The sequence below is a fragment of the Corapipo altera genome, unplaced genomic scaffold, assembly GCF_003945725.1.
Source record: "Corapipo altera isolate COAL_440 unplaced genomic scaffold, ASM394572v1 2b, whole genome shotgun sequence".
Lineage (NCBI taxonomy): Eukaryota > Metazoa > Chordata > Aves > Passeriformes > Pipridae > Corapipo > Corapipo altera.
Genome location: NW_020884874.1, coordinates 8,275,677 through 8,289,377, shown reverse-complemented (window position 1 = coordinate 8,289,377; position 13,701 = coordinate 8,275,677). Strand labels below are relative to the sequence as shown.

At 41.4% G+C, this 13,701-nt stretch overlaps 1 long non-coding RNA gene across 1 annotated transcript; it reads left to right on the top strand.

Moving 5' to 3' along the window:
- The first annotated feature begins 8,128 nt into the window (after positions 1–8,128).
- Positions 8,129–12,548, top strand: LOC113942801. The gene is made up of 2 exons (XR_003526058.1): positions 8,129–8,251; positions 11,259–12,548. It is a non-coding gene; the product is annotated as an uncharacterized LOC113942801 (long non-coding RNA).
- The last annotated feature ends 1,153 nt before the right edge of the window (positions 12,549–13,701 follow it).

Below are 13,701 nucleotides of genomic sequence, written 5' to 3'. Positions count from 1 at the left end.
ATATATATAGAAGCAATCAAAGAGAGAGGAAAATAAAGAAAACTAGGGGATTACTCTTGTGCATACAGATGTTAATAGCCAGTACTAAATTGGCACAGTTTCTGCAGCCGAAGTTATACTGGAGCATTTTGGGGAGTTAATCCCTGTAATTGCTTTGATAATCTTGTGGTATTTAAGGTATCACTTAATCAATATTTAGCTTTTCTTTTGGAAAATAATGATCCCCAAATAAAAGAGACAGGCTATTATCAGATGTAACTGCTGACCCTCTCCTCCTGGCGGTGGTATAGTATCAGATCTCCTAGTTACCTGCAATTTGTTTGAATATGTTCTGTCTTTGCAGGGGGATATTTCACACTGGATTCTATTTCTTCCTTTTCTGCAGAGTAGATCCTTTGATCTAACTCTCACTAATTGCTTTGACACACAGGGGAGGGAGTGGGGCAACCAACAGTTAAATTTAATTCCTCTGATTTATTTTACCATCATTTTCTGCAACCTATTCTTACTTTAATGGGAAACACGGTGTGATTTATCATGCCCAGCTTTGCTGCAGACTATAAGGCAGATAAACAGAGCTTAGAGTAGAAGAGTACAGAGTGCAGCAGTTTGATTTGAAGTCAATGATAATTCTTGTGTGTTTTATCTCTGTGCACTCTGCAAATGAACTTTTAGTATTTTAAGGTCCGCATTACAGATTTTATTTAGTCCACTTCTCAAGTAGAACTATCTTTGTAAAAATGGGTGCAGCAAGAGCCAAACAGTAGGGACATCTGTTCATGTTATCCATGTAGCTCTGCAAGTATAGCTTAACTTGAAAAGAGCTTCTGGTTCCATTACTGAGCTGGAGGATTTAACACCACACCACATACCCCCCTCTCCTAAACCTTTGACTGTGACCTTCACTATGGCACTGCGTTTGCTTTTACCCTCTAGATGTTCTTTGACTTTTGGCTAACCTGACACTGGAAAGACTTCTCTATCTTCCTAGGCTGATCCTCTTTTTTATATACTATAAATCTGTATATAGTTCTGAATTAATCCATCTCTGATTTTATCAGTGAACAGAGAGCGTCACAAAAAAACAATCTGCAGAAAGGTAAAATTATTAGTTTCATCATCAAGAATTCATCAAAATTACGAAGATAGGAAAGTGAAATTTCTTGCATTATACACTAAGTGTGGTGTAGAGGTCTACAGGAATCAAAAAGATCCTGTGCTTGAGTTTTCCTTGCTATTGGGTATGCCCTTAAAATTTTTGTGGTTTCTTAAAAGGAGCTTCATTAGTGTGCAGAAGACAATACAAAGAATTATCCTTTTCATTGTGCCCCCATTCTTAACGCTTCTGGCTGTCAACTACCAAGCTCTAAAATTAAGGTGGCAATTTTCAGCACAGCAGCTGAATTGTAGGAAACTCCAAGGGAAAGAATGGTCTGATATGTCATAGGTGTTGGAAAAATCAAAGGGAAAGAGGCTGGAGAAGAGGTGGTTAGAATTGACTAGAAGGACATCATTAGTGATTTTAGAGAGAGCAATTCCTGCAGAGTGAAGTGGCTGGAAACCAGACTGCTGAGTGTCAGAGAGGTGAGTTCAAGAGAATGGAAGTAAACTAGTAATTTGAAAGGATAAGAGGTAAAGGAGATGAGAAAGGCATAATGGTATGTAGAGGAGGGTTGTTTTTGCAGAGACTTCAGAGGCTTATTTGAAAACAGACGAAGAGGGTGATCCATAGAAAGAGTCTGCTGGTGAGTCTGGAGAAGGAAAGTGCTAATCAAAGAATGAGGAGGGACAGGGGAGGTTGAAGGGACCCTAACAGGGAGTGAATGAAGAAAGGATTTTTTTGCAAGGATAAATGCAAAGATGCAGAGGATGAACACAAGGGTCTAGAAACATATGCCGGACCACGTGCCTGGATGAAATAAGGCAAATAGAGGCTGGAAGATTTAGCACTTAGTGGGCAGAGAAGAGCAAGAAGGGAAGCAGAGAGGAGAGTTGGGGGCAAGTATGACCAGACTTAGAGGCTGAAGGAGGTACAAAAAAAGACAAAGAAATCAGAGTGGCCAAAAGGTAACTGGAGAATGCACAAGGTGTAAAAGGCAGAAACAGCCGTAAAATGAGGTCAGTGATTCTTCATTGAGATGGCAGTGAAAATCTGAAGCTCTTAATATAGGACTTGATCTGCAAAAATCAGCAAGAGAAAACAAATCAGCAACAGTGAGGAGGAAAAAGAAAGGTTACCAGGAATGCACTGTAAGGTAGCAGATAAGAAAATGAGAGAAAGGAACTGGCACCTCAGCTGGCAGACCTAATGGAGTTCACAGTGAGGCAAAGAGAACTGGGGGGACAGCAGTGCCATTATGTACATATTTTGACATATTAATCTAGTTTCAGGCGTGGCCATAAGGGTTTCCAAAGCTCATGGCCCTGTCTCAGTTAGTGTAGGACACTCTTTAAACAAAACAGCAGATAGGGAAGAATCTATGGATTCTCTTGTTTTCTTTTTCATCCATATAACCCCCTTGGAATCCTCAGAACTTCTCAGATATCCAGATTTTTGTCTTGGACAGATGAACCTGCCTTCAGAGCCTGTCACTGTTGCTCCCTGCTTAGACAGTCTAGTGTTCAGCAGTGGGCTCTTGTGCTAGGGCTGAGCAAAGTGTTTTCCTTTCACTCCAAATTTTCTCTTTAGTACCCAAGATCAACATAAAGGTACCTATACCAACCTGGAGGCACTTAAAATGTCGTATTTTGGGGATAAAGTCTTTACTTTTGTTACATCTCTGATACTGGACAATGCTGAACAGCTCAGTCAACTTTGCTGTGTCCCAGACTTCTTTGTAAATCTAGTCCAGGTCATGTGAAAAGCTCTGACACTGTACAGGAACCTGTGGAGAAACAAGAATGAGGGTTGTGCTTTTTTTCTATCAGAAGAGCTGTATAGACAACTCTTGGCTTCCAAGAGAAGCAGACCTATTGCACTGAAACTTTACTAGGGTGATCCATGCATTGGGCACTCTGTTTGCTGGCACAAGTTAGGCAACAGGGTAGAGTCGATTTTTTGTACCTAAGAGACATGCAGATGCTATAGAAATATTGGAATTGTTTAGGTTGGAAAAGACCTTAAAGGTCATTGAGTTCAACCATTAACCCAACGCTGCCAAGTCCACCCTCAAACCATGTCCCCAAGTGCCACATCTCTGTGTCTTAAGTACCTCCAGAGATGGTAACTCCTGAACTTCCCTGGGAAGCCTGCACCGATTCTTGACAACACTTTCAGTGAAGAATTTTTTCTTAATATCCAATCTAAACTTCCTCTGGTTCAACTTGAGGTGATTTCTACTCATCTTATTGCTTGTTACTTGGGAGAAGACACCAACCCCCACTTTGCTGCAACCTTCTTTCAGGTAATTGTAGAGAGTGATAAGAGGCTCCTCCGAGCCTCCTTTTCTGTAGGCTAAACGAGCCCAGTTGTCTCAGTTTGCTATATACCAGGATGCCAGTTGCACTGGGCTGCACTGTGCTCACCTCAAGCAGGGTCATCTGCTCAGCCCCATCGGGTAAACATGTAACATCTCTGTGGGGACAGCTCAGTGCGAAGACAAAATTGCTGCAGAGCACTGAGGTCATCAAAGATTATCAAGCCTTCTGCTTCTGCCAGAGCACCAAGCAGGGAAAGAAACACTATTTTTTTTTTGTGTAAATTAAAAATATTTGGTGTGAAAGCCACCAAGCTGTAGCAAATGTGCAGCCTTGCTCTGCTTTGTATAAGATCACTTTTAAGAGTTGAGCTCACACCAGAATTGGGAAGGACAAGGACTGACATCCTTGTTTCTGCTGAGTCCACTGGCTTCTCCCCCATAGAAGAGTTCAGAGGATGGAGAAAGCCCATATGAGCCTCCTGGTCTGCAAAGGCAGCTCATCACACCCCTCAGGGCTGAGAAGGTGGCAAGGTGGAATTTCTAGTCCAGGCAACAGAGTTGGAACATTTGCTGCACCTCAGGTCCAACTCCAATCTTGCCAAGGCAGTGGATTCAATGAGCTATGTGCCCAGGACTTCACTACAAGTTTGACCTAAAAAGAATTGTGTTAGTGTTGCAAGAAGACAAATTAAATGCATTTTAGGAACCCTGGCTTATACTCTCTGTCTGTAAATCCTTTTTATTACTATTAATATGAAATTGTTGCTATTTCTAGATGACAACTGAGAATAATTCAATTTAACAGCAAGGCTATCTGGTAAAAATAATTAATTTCCTCTGGAAAATGATGGGCTGAGCTGGAGGGAGGCATCTTTCACAGACTGTAAAATGTGACTTTAATGTCAGAGTCAGATAGTCAATTCCAGTTCTGGGTACACACAACCCAGTGTGTTGTGTCAAGAAGACAGATAATGAATGTCCCAGTTGCTGTGAAATATTATCACAGATCATTTATTTAGTTTGAAATAACAAGTTTTAAATTGTCTGTTATGTTCATTACTAAGTGTCCTGGTTTTGGCTGTGATAGAAGTAGTTTTCTTCCTAGTCGCTGGTACAGTGCTGTGGTTTGGATTCAGTTTGAGAAAAATGCTGATAACACACTGGTGTTTTAGTTATTGCTAAGTAGTGCTTACTGTAAGTCAAGGGCTTTTCAGTTTCTCATTCTCTGCCAAGAGGAGGTGCACTAGAAGCTGGGAGGGAGTGTGGCCAGGACAGGGCACTTGAACTAGCCAAAAGGATATTTCGTGCTTTAGAACATCATGCTCAGTATATAAACTGGGTGGAGTTGTTTGTGAGGGGCTGGTTGTAGTTTGGAGACAGGTTGGGCATTGGTCAGTGGGTATTGTGCATCACTTGTCTTTCTTTCTTGGATTTTATTTCTCTGTCTCTTTTTGTTGTCTATCTTTCCATTACAGTTATTATTATCATGATGTTATTATTATGTTTTGTTTCAATTATTAAACTGTTCTTATGGCAACCCATGGGTTTTACCTTCTTTCTAATTGTCACCCCTAATCCCACTGATGGGAGGTATGTGTATGTTAGAAAGCAGCTGTGTGGTACTTAGTTGCCAACTGTGGTTAAACCATGACAATGAGAAAAATGTCTTGTGTTTTATTCTACTGAGTGTTAACCAGCTTTCCCAATTAATTAGTCATTGAATTATTTAAGATGCAAAGGCAGTTAAAACACTATTACAAGATAGCTAAACTATTTTTATCAGAGGCCTCTGTTGTGCTTGGTATTGTATAAACAAACAGAGGAGATTAATTTTACTTGCCTTTAGAAATCTGAATTGCAGAATTGGTTATCTTCATCTCCCCTTATGCTGAAACACCCCCACACATGTTTTTTGCGATGCATTTCTCAGATCTATTTTAGATTCTGAATTTGGATGAGATTAATTGCATCGCAAAAGTACCAATTTAGTAGATGACCCAAAAGTAGCTGTCTACTTTCCCGTGAGGTGAATCCCCATTCTCACAAATGGGGAACAGAAGTGCAGAGGAACCGAAGGTGGGATTCATCTGACCATAAAAACAGGCTTTTGCAGTACTAACTGCAAATGTTCAAGTTCGGTATGTGGACTTTTCATAGTCAATTGTGAGAAAACTTTTCTGGGGCACAGTTCATTTTTCATGTACCAGACATCCAAAATAGGCACTTCTATTTAGTAGTTGTATGATGTCTTTCCTTCGATTGACGCTCAAATTATCCAGTTTCACAAGATTCAGATGCAGATAACTTCACATGGATATTACAAGTCAGGTGAGATGAATTCCCCCTGCTCCATGTCATGTGGAAGGTTTGTTTTGGTGTCTGAGAACGAATCCAGTTTTTCAGCAAACCTAAACAGTGATCCCCTTCCTTGAAGACATCTTACTTTAGTACAAATACTCCTTCTGAGGCAGAACCTGACACTGGGGTCCCTGAAAGCTTCCATTAAGCTATAAAGGGCAATACATTACAATTAATGTGGGATCACTAATCTCTCCTCTGAATGGTCACATAGAACATTGCCTGGTTGTGGTGTTCAGTAGGAGCAGACTAGAGCCCTGGACCTCCAGTAGTTGTCCAGCTGTCCAGTGGCAGAGGCTTCCAGAGGGAGGGAAGGCAAGCTGCTTTTTTTCTGTATCTTGATCTCATACATGTAGTTTGATTGTCTTTCCTCATCCATAAGTACTACATGATGCCAGACTTCTTCCAGGACCTCGCAGGCAGAAATGTAAAGGGCGTGTATAACTGAAGATGTTTTTGAAAGGTGACATGACTCAAATATCCTCAGAATTATGTATCCAGAGTCAAGATGTTTCTAAGACAATCAAGAGACATTTGGAAGGATGATTTAATATACTTCGCACCACTTGATCAGAGAGTAAAGAAGCAGTAGATGTCATCTTACATGCCAATTATTCCACTAGAAAATATGTACATGGTGGCAGAATCAAACCATCAAAAAAAGAATTTAATAGTCTCACACTTTTGGTTTGGCATGTTGCATTTTTCATGACTACACCTTGCATGCCTGATCAGTCAAGGCCTCTTTTTTTTAATGCTACTTCCCTAAAGTTGGAGAAACTAAATCAAGGTCAAAGCCACCATTTTCCACTGTGGACCAATGGCAGTAAGGGATAAGACTGGAGGTAGCCTGATTTTCAGGTCTCTTTTAATCAGTATATCATGCTTCCTTCTCAGCTGATCAAAAAATTTCACCAAACCACACTGCTCTATTTTTTTTCAACATAAATTTTAAGCTCAGTTCCTTCTGTCCAAGAATACAGGTTGCATAGTCAGATATTTATGCAGGGATGTACATCTGTATGTTTATATTGGGGAACAATTATTACTCTCTTCTACTCTGCTCTGTTGTTCTCTGCTGAGCAGAGAAAACTAGGAACAATTAATTTCATGTCTCTTCCATAAGCCAAAGAAGCACTCTCAATCTTTACTTTCAAGAAGCAATTAACTTCAGGTTTATTAGTCAAGTTGTGCTATGAAGTTTCAATCTTTCATTGTACACTGTGAATTTTAATTACAATTTATTAAAATAATTTAATTGACTTCAGTCAATGGGCGTGAATGAGGGCAGAATTTCCCTGAGAAAGCTGTAGACAGAAGAAAAGGCCACCCATCCTAAATGCCTTCTGCCTGCCCTTTTTTGGGTTGCATCAGACTGCCTGAAAGAGGGCTGTATTTATCATCTTTGATGCCTCCAGCTCAATGGTCAATTCATATTAGATTCCACAAAAGGCAGTGAACCAAATTCATCTCTGATACAATTCCATTGACTTCAATGGTCTTACCACAGGGATTAATCTGGCCTAATATTATAGTGTTAGAATGCATGTGTGTGTACTATTAGTCCAGACTCTTTGCTGGAGATCATGCCATGTAAAAGCTGATAGCTGTTGCAGTTGCAATTTGTTCAAGAAATCCAATTCCTTTTGTTGACGCACTGAAGTTGACATTCCAAAAAAAAAAAAAGGGAGACCAAAAACCCCTCCAAATGCCTAATCAATTTGCAACTGCAGCTGAATTTAGATGTATATTTGCTAATTTGGTGTATTATGCATGCAAATATTGGTATAAAAGGTGTTTCAATTATTTTCTAAGGCAGGGACCTATGCATTCTCTGCAGTAACAAAGAGTTTAAATGGAGTTATTTTTCCCTGCCTATAATCGTTCTCCCTTTTAAGTACCAGGCAGAAAAAGTAAGTTTACTGCTTCTAGCACAATGGCTCTCTTCACTTTTAGGTTTGGGAGACCTGGGTGACCTACGAAAGTTAATTAGAAGGTTAACAAAGACTAAGGCAGAGTAGAATACAGCGCCTCTCCTCCAGCCAAAGATGTCATCCATTAATTAGGGAAATCGTTAAGGTGGCCTTTATTGAATCCATAGAAAATCAGCAGTTTGCAGTCGACAGTTTTGATCAGATTTTCCTCTCCCCAGTAATACTACCCTTAACCATAGGAGCCACGGAGGGTTTGGGATGGGCTGGGAGGGGTGAGGGGGAAAGTGTATGTGCACATAGGGGGAGTATGTGTTTCAGCGACATTACAGTTAAACAGCCGCCAATTGTGACGGCTTTGATTCTCAGGCTTACATGGCATACTTATTCCATGATGTAATCTTTATTGAACCTGGAAGCTTGGGGGTGGGGGGCAGGGGGCAAGTGAAACTCGCTGCTGCTGCCGCTGCTGCCTCTCAGCCGCAGGAAGCCCTGGGAGTTAATATTGCAGTCATCATAGGCAGAGCTTGCTGCTTTTGCATGGTAATACGCTATCTGACTCCCCTTTCCTCCTCACTGAAGAGTGTCTGCTTCTAGCATTGAGAGCAAACAGCCATCTGCACAACAGACCCTTCACTTCTCCAAGAATACATTCACTTTAAAGTTGAAGGGCCTTTTTGTAGATCTCAGGTTTTTTTATACTCTTTTTTTCTTGCTACAGTACCAAAGTGGTGTTGCTATTGAGGACTTCAAGTGAAATGCTAGACAGTCCTGGCATTTTAACATGTATATTTTTTAACCTACTGGGAGAATTGGCTGGCTGGAGGTCTTTACTGGTTTAGTTTTGACATTTTTCCTTATACATTGAAAAAGCTGTGTCAAAGATAGTGGCTACATCGAGTCCAGCCTGCTCAGTGTTGTTACCAAGAAAGTGACCTAGCATTGCAGAAGTGTTTTGTTTGAACATGGGAAGCCATCACCTTCCAGGGGAGGAAGGCAAAGACAAGGGCTACTGCAATCTAGGATGTTTACGTTTAAACAATGTCCTAGCTCTGATGTCCTGGAACTTATTGCCTGGAGCCATTTGTTTGAGTGTTTTAAGAATGTGCAATCAAGAACTGTTTGGATGTCTAGAGGACTATATCTTATGCAGCATGGGGCAGAAAATGTCTTAGAAAGATTTTAAAAATAAAACTATTGGATGAGTAATATTTTAATTGACTGGTGTTCAGGATAAATTATGCACTATTCCAGGCCATTAAAACCAACGAGCTACTAAAAAAATCTTGTACTTTTTCTTGCACCTCAAATTCCGGTGAAAAGCTTCTTCATGTTACCATGAATTTCTCTGTCAGACAGAATTTGAGCGTGAAATGCCAAGAAAAAGCAAGTCTTAATATACAGCGGGCAGACATATGCCTTATTGCCTATATCTTTCTGTTCAATGCATTAGATAGTACTTTATATATAGCCTATCATTCAACCTCTCTTATAAAATAATTAAAGTTTACTTAGTATTTTTAGTATGCAAAATTGCAAGCATTGAAAGCAAGTATCAGCACAGAAACAGTAGCAAAAAAATGCCAAGCTGCTTCTGATGTGCTCCATGCAACTCTCAGCTTTTCTGTATCCTTGAGGTGCCAAAATAAAGCGCCCAGGTTTCGGCTGGGATAGAGTTAGTTTTATTCCTGGTAGCTGGTACAGTGCTGTGGTTTGGATTCAGTATGAGAGCAATGTTGATATCACGCTGATGTTTTAGTTGTTGCTAAGTAGTGCTTACCCGAAGTCAAGGACTTTTCAGTTTCTCATGCTCTGCCAATGAGAAGGCACACAAGAAGCCAGGAGGGAGTGTAGCCAGGAGAGCTGTAATCTAGCCAAACTAGCCAAAAGAATATTCCATACCATAGACCATCCTGATCGGTATATAAATTGGAGGGAGTTGTCTGGGTCTGATCGTGGTTTGGGGACAGGCTGGGCATTGGTCAGTGAGTGGAGGGCAGTTGTGTTGATAATAACGTGCCTCTCTTGGGGTTTTTATCTCTTTTTTTTGTTGTCTCTCTTTTCATTGCTATTATTGTTATAATTATTACTACTAGTATTATTATTTTATATCCATTATTAAACTGTTCTCATCTGAACCCATAGGTTTTGCCTTTTTTTCCTACTCTTCTCCCCATCCACAGCAGGGTGTGTGTGAGTGAGTGGCTACGTGGTACTAGTTGCCAGCTGGAGTTAAACCATGACAGGGAGATGGAACAAGGTATATTCCATGAGTAAGGCTTTCTCCATGCTTTGAAGAGCTCCCAGAGACTTGTGATTTGAACTGGAGAGGTACTGTGTTCCCACAGCTCTGTTTTGGACATTTTTCTCTTTTAGGCTAAGAGACAAACTAACTCATCCATTGTGTAGCCACTGAGATCCTCAGATAGAGTACTATAAGAGGGCCACACTCTATTATTCTCTTATTATAGAGCAGCAGAGCCTGTTCAAGAGTTACATTGGATTTTTATATGTTTTCCTACTGCCTTTTGTCTTCTAGTAGCAGTCCTGTGGCTTTGAGAGCTTTGGACTCCCAACTAGGGGCGGGTTCCTAAATTTAAGGTGGTTTCTCTGTGAGGCTTTAGAAATCATTCTGGATAGGGCAATTATGTTGCTTAGACATATTTTTGTATCACTGTATCCTCCATATTAAAAATGCCTTTGAGAATGGAGAGCTGGTGTTAGTGTTAACTTCAGCATTCCTGCAACGAGTTTTCTGGCAATATTGAACAAAGCCTCTGGTAATCAGTGTATTACTAAGGGAGGCGTTGCTGGGAGTATGGGCAGGATCAGACCCCAACTGTGGGAAAAAATTCTTGTAGCCATAGCTGTAATGCTACCAATCATACCGAGCAAGAGAAGCATGAAAAATGATGACTTACCAAGCATGAAAAATGATGACTTACAGATGTTTTTTTCTCACCTGATGCTTCTAGAGTTGCAGTCCAAATTTGTATCCTTGGTACGGAACTTTACTGGATTTTTCATGTGATTTCTTTTTCCCCTTGGCAGCTGAGACTGGGAGAAAAGCAAACACAAATAACTACAAACACAATTTGACAGTAATTTCACAGTTAATACAGCTTTGAGAAGGCTGGTAAAAGGTGCACACTAGTATTACTTTTTAACTATATTCAATATAGCAGCACTTCTAAGTGATTGAGAAAGGAAAAAGTGACTTTGAGTTTTTTTAATCCACTCAAGTTTCTTAAAATGGCACAGAGAGGAATCAGTACAGGAGATACATCAAAAGAAGTACAAAAGAAGTCAAAAGTGCAGAGGGTTCTCTGGATGTCCAGGAGGCGGGTTTTAGCTGCTTGTGCAGTTTCTCCCCTGCCATCTTCTCTAAAAACATCATGGAAGGTATTTCAGGGGAAGTACAAGTTTCTAGAAGGTACACAATTCCACTTAGCTTTAGTCATCTGCTCCTGTTTTAGTGTTCTGAGTGTCTTTTTCTATTCAAGAGAGGCAGAGGAACACTTGCAGATCTTACTTTTTTGACCTTTTTCAGACTTCCATGTCAAGACAAGATGAACTGTGCCCTGAACATGCCTACTCCTTGAAGTACAAAGCATATCTGGAAAACAGCTTCATTTGAGTCAGGCTTAAACTTGAAATTGAGTGCTGTAGCTAAACCAGAAGCATTTGTGAAGGGACTACAGCATGTAGCATCTTGTGGGAGGCTGAAGGGCCACTGGAGAGCTATGAGGTGGAAAAGGAGCTGTCTAGAGAAGAGGAGAGAGTTGGCTGTGCTGAAATGGAATTTTATTCCTGGAATTTCTCAAGAAGATTTATATTTTTAATAAATAACTGGGTGCCAAACATGGCAGCATCAGCTATAAAGAAAAGGACGGGAATATTCAGCAGGAAGAGATGTTGGCCTTTACAAAGAGAATGAAGATAGTTTGTAATCATGCAAAATGTCCTTAAAGATGAATTGGAAGGATCCCTGCTTGAAGCCAGAAGTTCATCACATAGAAATGCAAAAGGGGGAAAAAAAGTACCTCCTTCTGTTACTTACCACACTCTGACCATGAGATGTTATGTTACAGGGTTGCCAAGTAGGCAAATGCAATTCTAAGTTATATCAAATGAGCTGTTTCCAGTAGAGAAAGGAAAACAGGAATGCTGTGCTCTGCCATGCACTGAGACTTCCTGTGGAATTCTGTGAACAAAACCTGCAGAAATGGAGGCTATCACAAGTGACTAAAATGAGGTCTAAAGACCCGAGAAAAGAGCATGAGACCTTGCAGAAGGGATTAAAGCAACATCTGAAGGCTTTGCTGAAAGGCTTGAGAGATGGCCTGAGACTGGAGGTAAAATTTTTTAGGGGCAGCAGAAGCTGGAACAAGTTCAAAATAAATGAATAAGGAACCAGTAACCAGATGGCTGAGAACCAGCAGCTTTTCCGGGGACAGGGAAGGCCAAAGAATCTTTGGCAAGCTTGGAGGTTACTAACTGAGCAGGACAGCAGTGAGGATTAAAAAAGCTAAAAATACCAACAGCACAAGGAAATCAGAAAGTTGCAAAAGTCAGAAACCTGATGTGGAATTAAGGCTGCTGAAGGACTTCTGCTGCCTAGCCTTATAACACTGTTCCAGCTGCAGAAACTGGAAGAGACGTTGAACAAGCTGTACCAATACACAAGAAACCGGCTAAAAAGTTGCAGAGTTGCAGTGAATGATCTGGGAAGGCATGACCAGAACCTTTATGTCAGAGAAGATGGACAGGAACAGTGTTTCCCAGGAACCAAACAGGTCTGAAAACATAACCTAAAAAAAAAAAAAAAAAAAAAAAAAAAGCATCTTACTTCCCAAACTGAGACACACTTTCTAAAGCCAGAAACTATAAACCATCCACGTAGACTGGGGCCCAGTGGGGGTCTTGGAAAAGAGAAGGGGAGAATCTACCTAAGCTGAGGAGAACCTGAGGAGCCTTCTCTCCTGGCACACTTCCAGCAAAGACTGCCAAGATGCTTTGGCCATGGACCAGCTTAGAGGGACTCAGCCGGACTTGGCGTGGCCTGCAAAGACCAGTGAAAGGAGGCCAGAGCCGTTCTGAGAGGTGCTGGAATTTGTCACGGGGCTCAGCTGCAGCTGTACACTGAAAGAGGACATTGCTGTGGGAGAGAGAGAGAGATGCTCAGTGCTGCAGATACGGTGAGTATGGGCAAGAGTTGGACACATGGGATAGGAATCCTCCTGATGGCACTTCTGAGTGATTAGAAGGAATGGTACAGTTGGTTTGTGTGACTGGGAAAATGGTTGCTAAGCCCTGTTAACTGTTCACTTAAGGGGAGGCAGATAGAGAAATACCACAATAACCATAGCCTGGTATGTGGCCAAAATGGAGTAACTAGTGGCACTCAGTGAAAGCCCTCACCCACCTTTGAAGAGGAAAAGGTGCAATTTATGGACTGAAAGCATGAAGAAGTACAAGTGTCAGAGCTGTTGACCTAGTCATCTCAGGCAGGTGTGTTGGCTGTGGCCAAATGTGTGAGGGCTCACCAGTTCTGAGGACAGTGGGTACCAGCTGAGCATACAGGTCATTGGGTGGGCGTGGGCTGAAGTGAGGAGAGACCACAGTTGGCACCATGCAGCCCACTCCACAGCTTGTTGTGAAAGGCCAGTGTCTCAACAGCGGGGTCTAGACTGCGTGGATGAAGTAGATGAGCTAAAAGATCTATCTGTAGGGCATGAATGACCTTGCTTAATAGGAGAAGAAGGTGTCACAACACAGTCTGCAATCTGCTAGTAAAAGAAAGCTGAGGAGGATCCAAGATTTGCCTTGAGATCTGGGAAATCTTGGCAGTGAATGCTACAGTGCATCAGGGGCAGCACCTGCATAAGCAGGTTGCTTTGGGGCAGCAGTGCAGGTTCAAAGCTAATCCCATGATGACCCCCGTTTGCTGCAGGCTGGCTCAGTGACTGAGCTGCCCTAGTGTGTACGAGCTT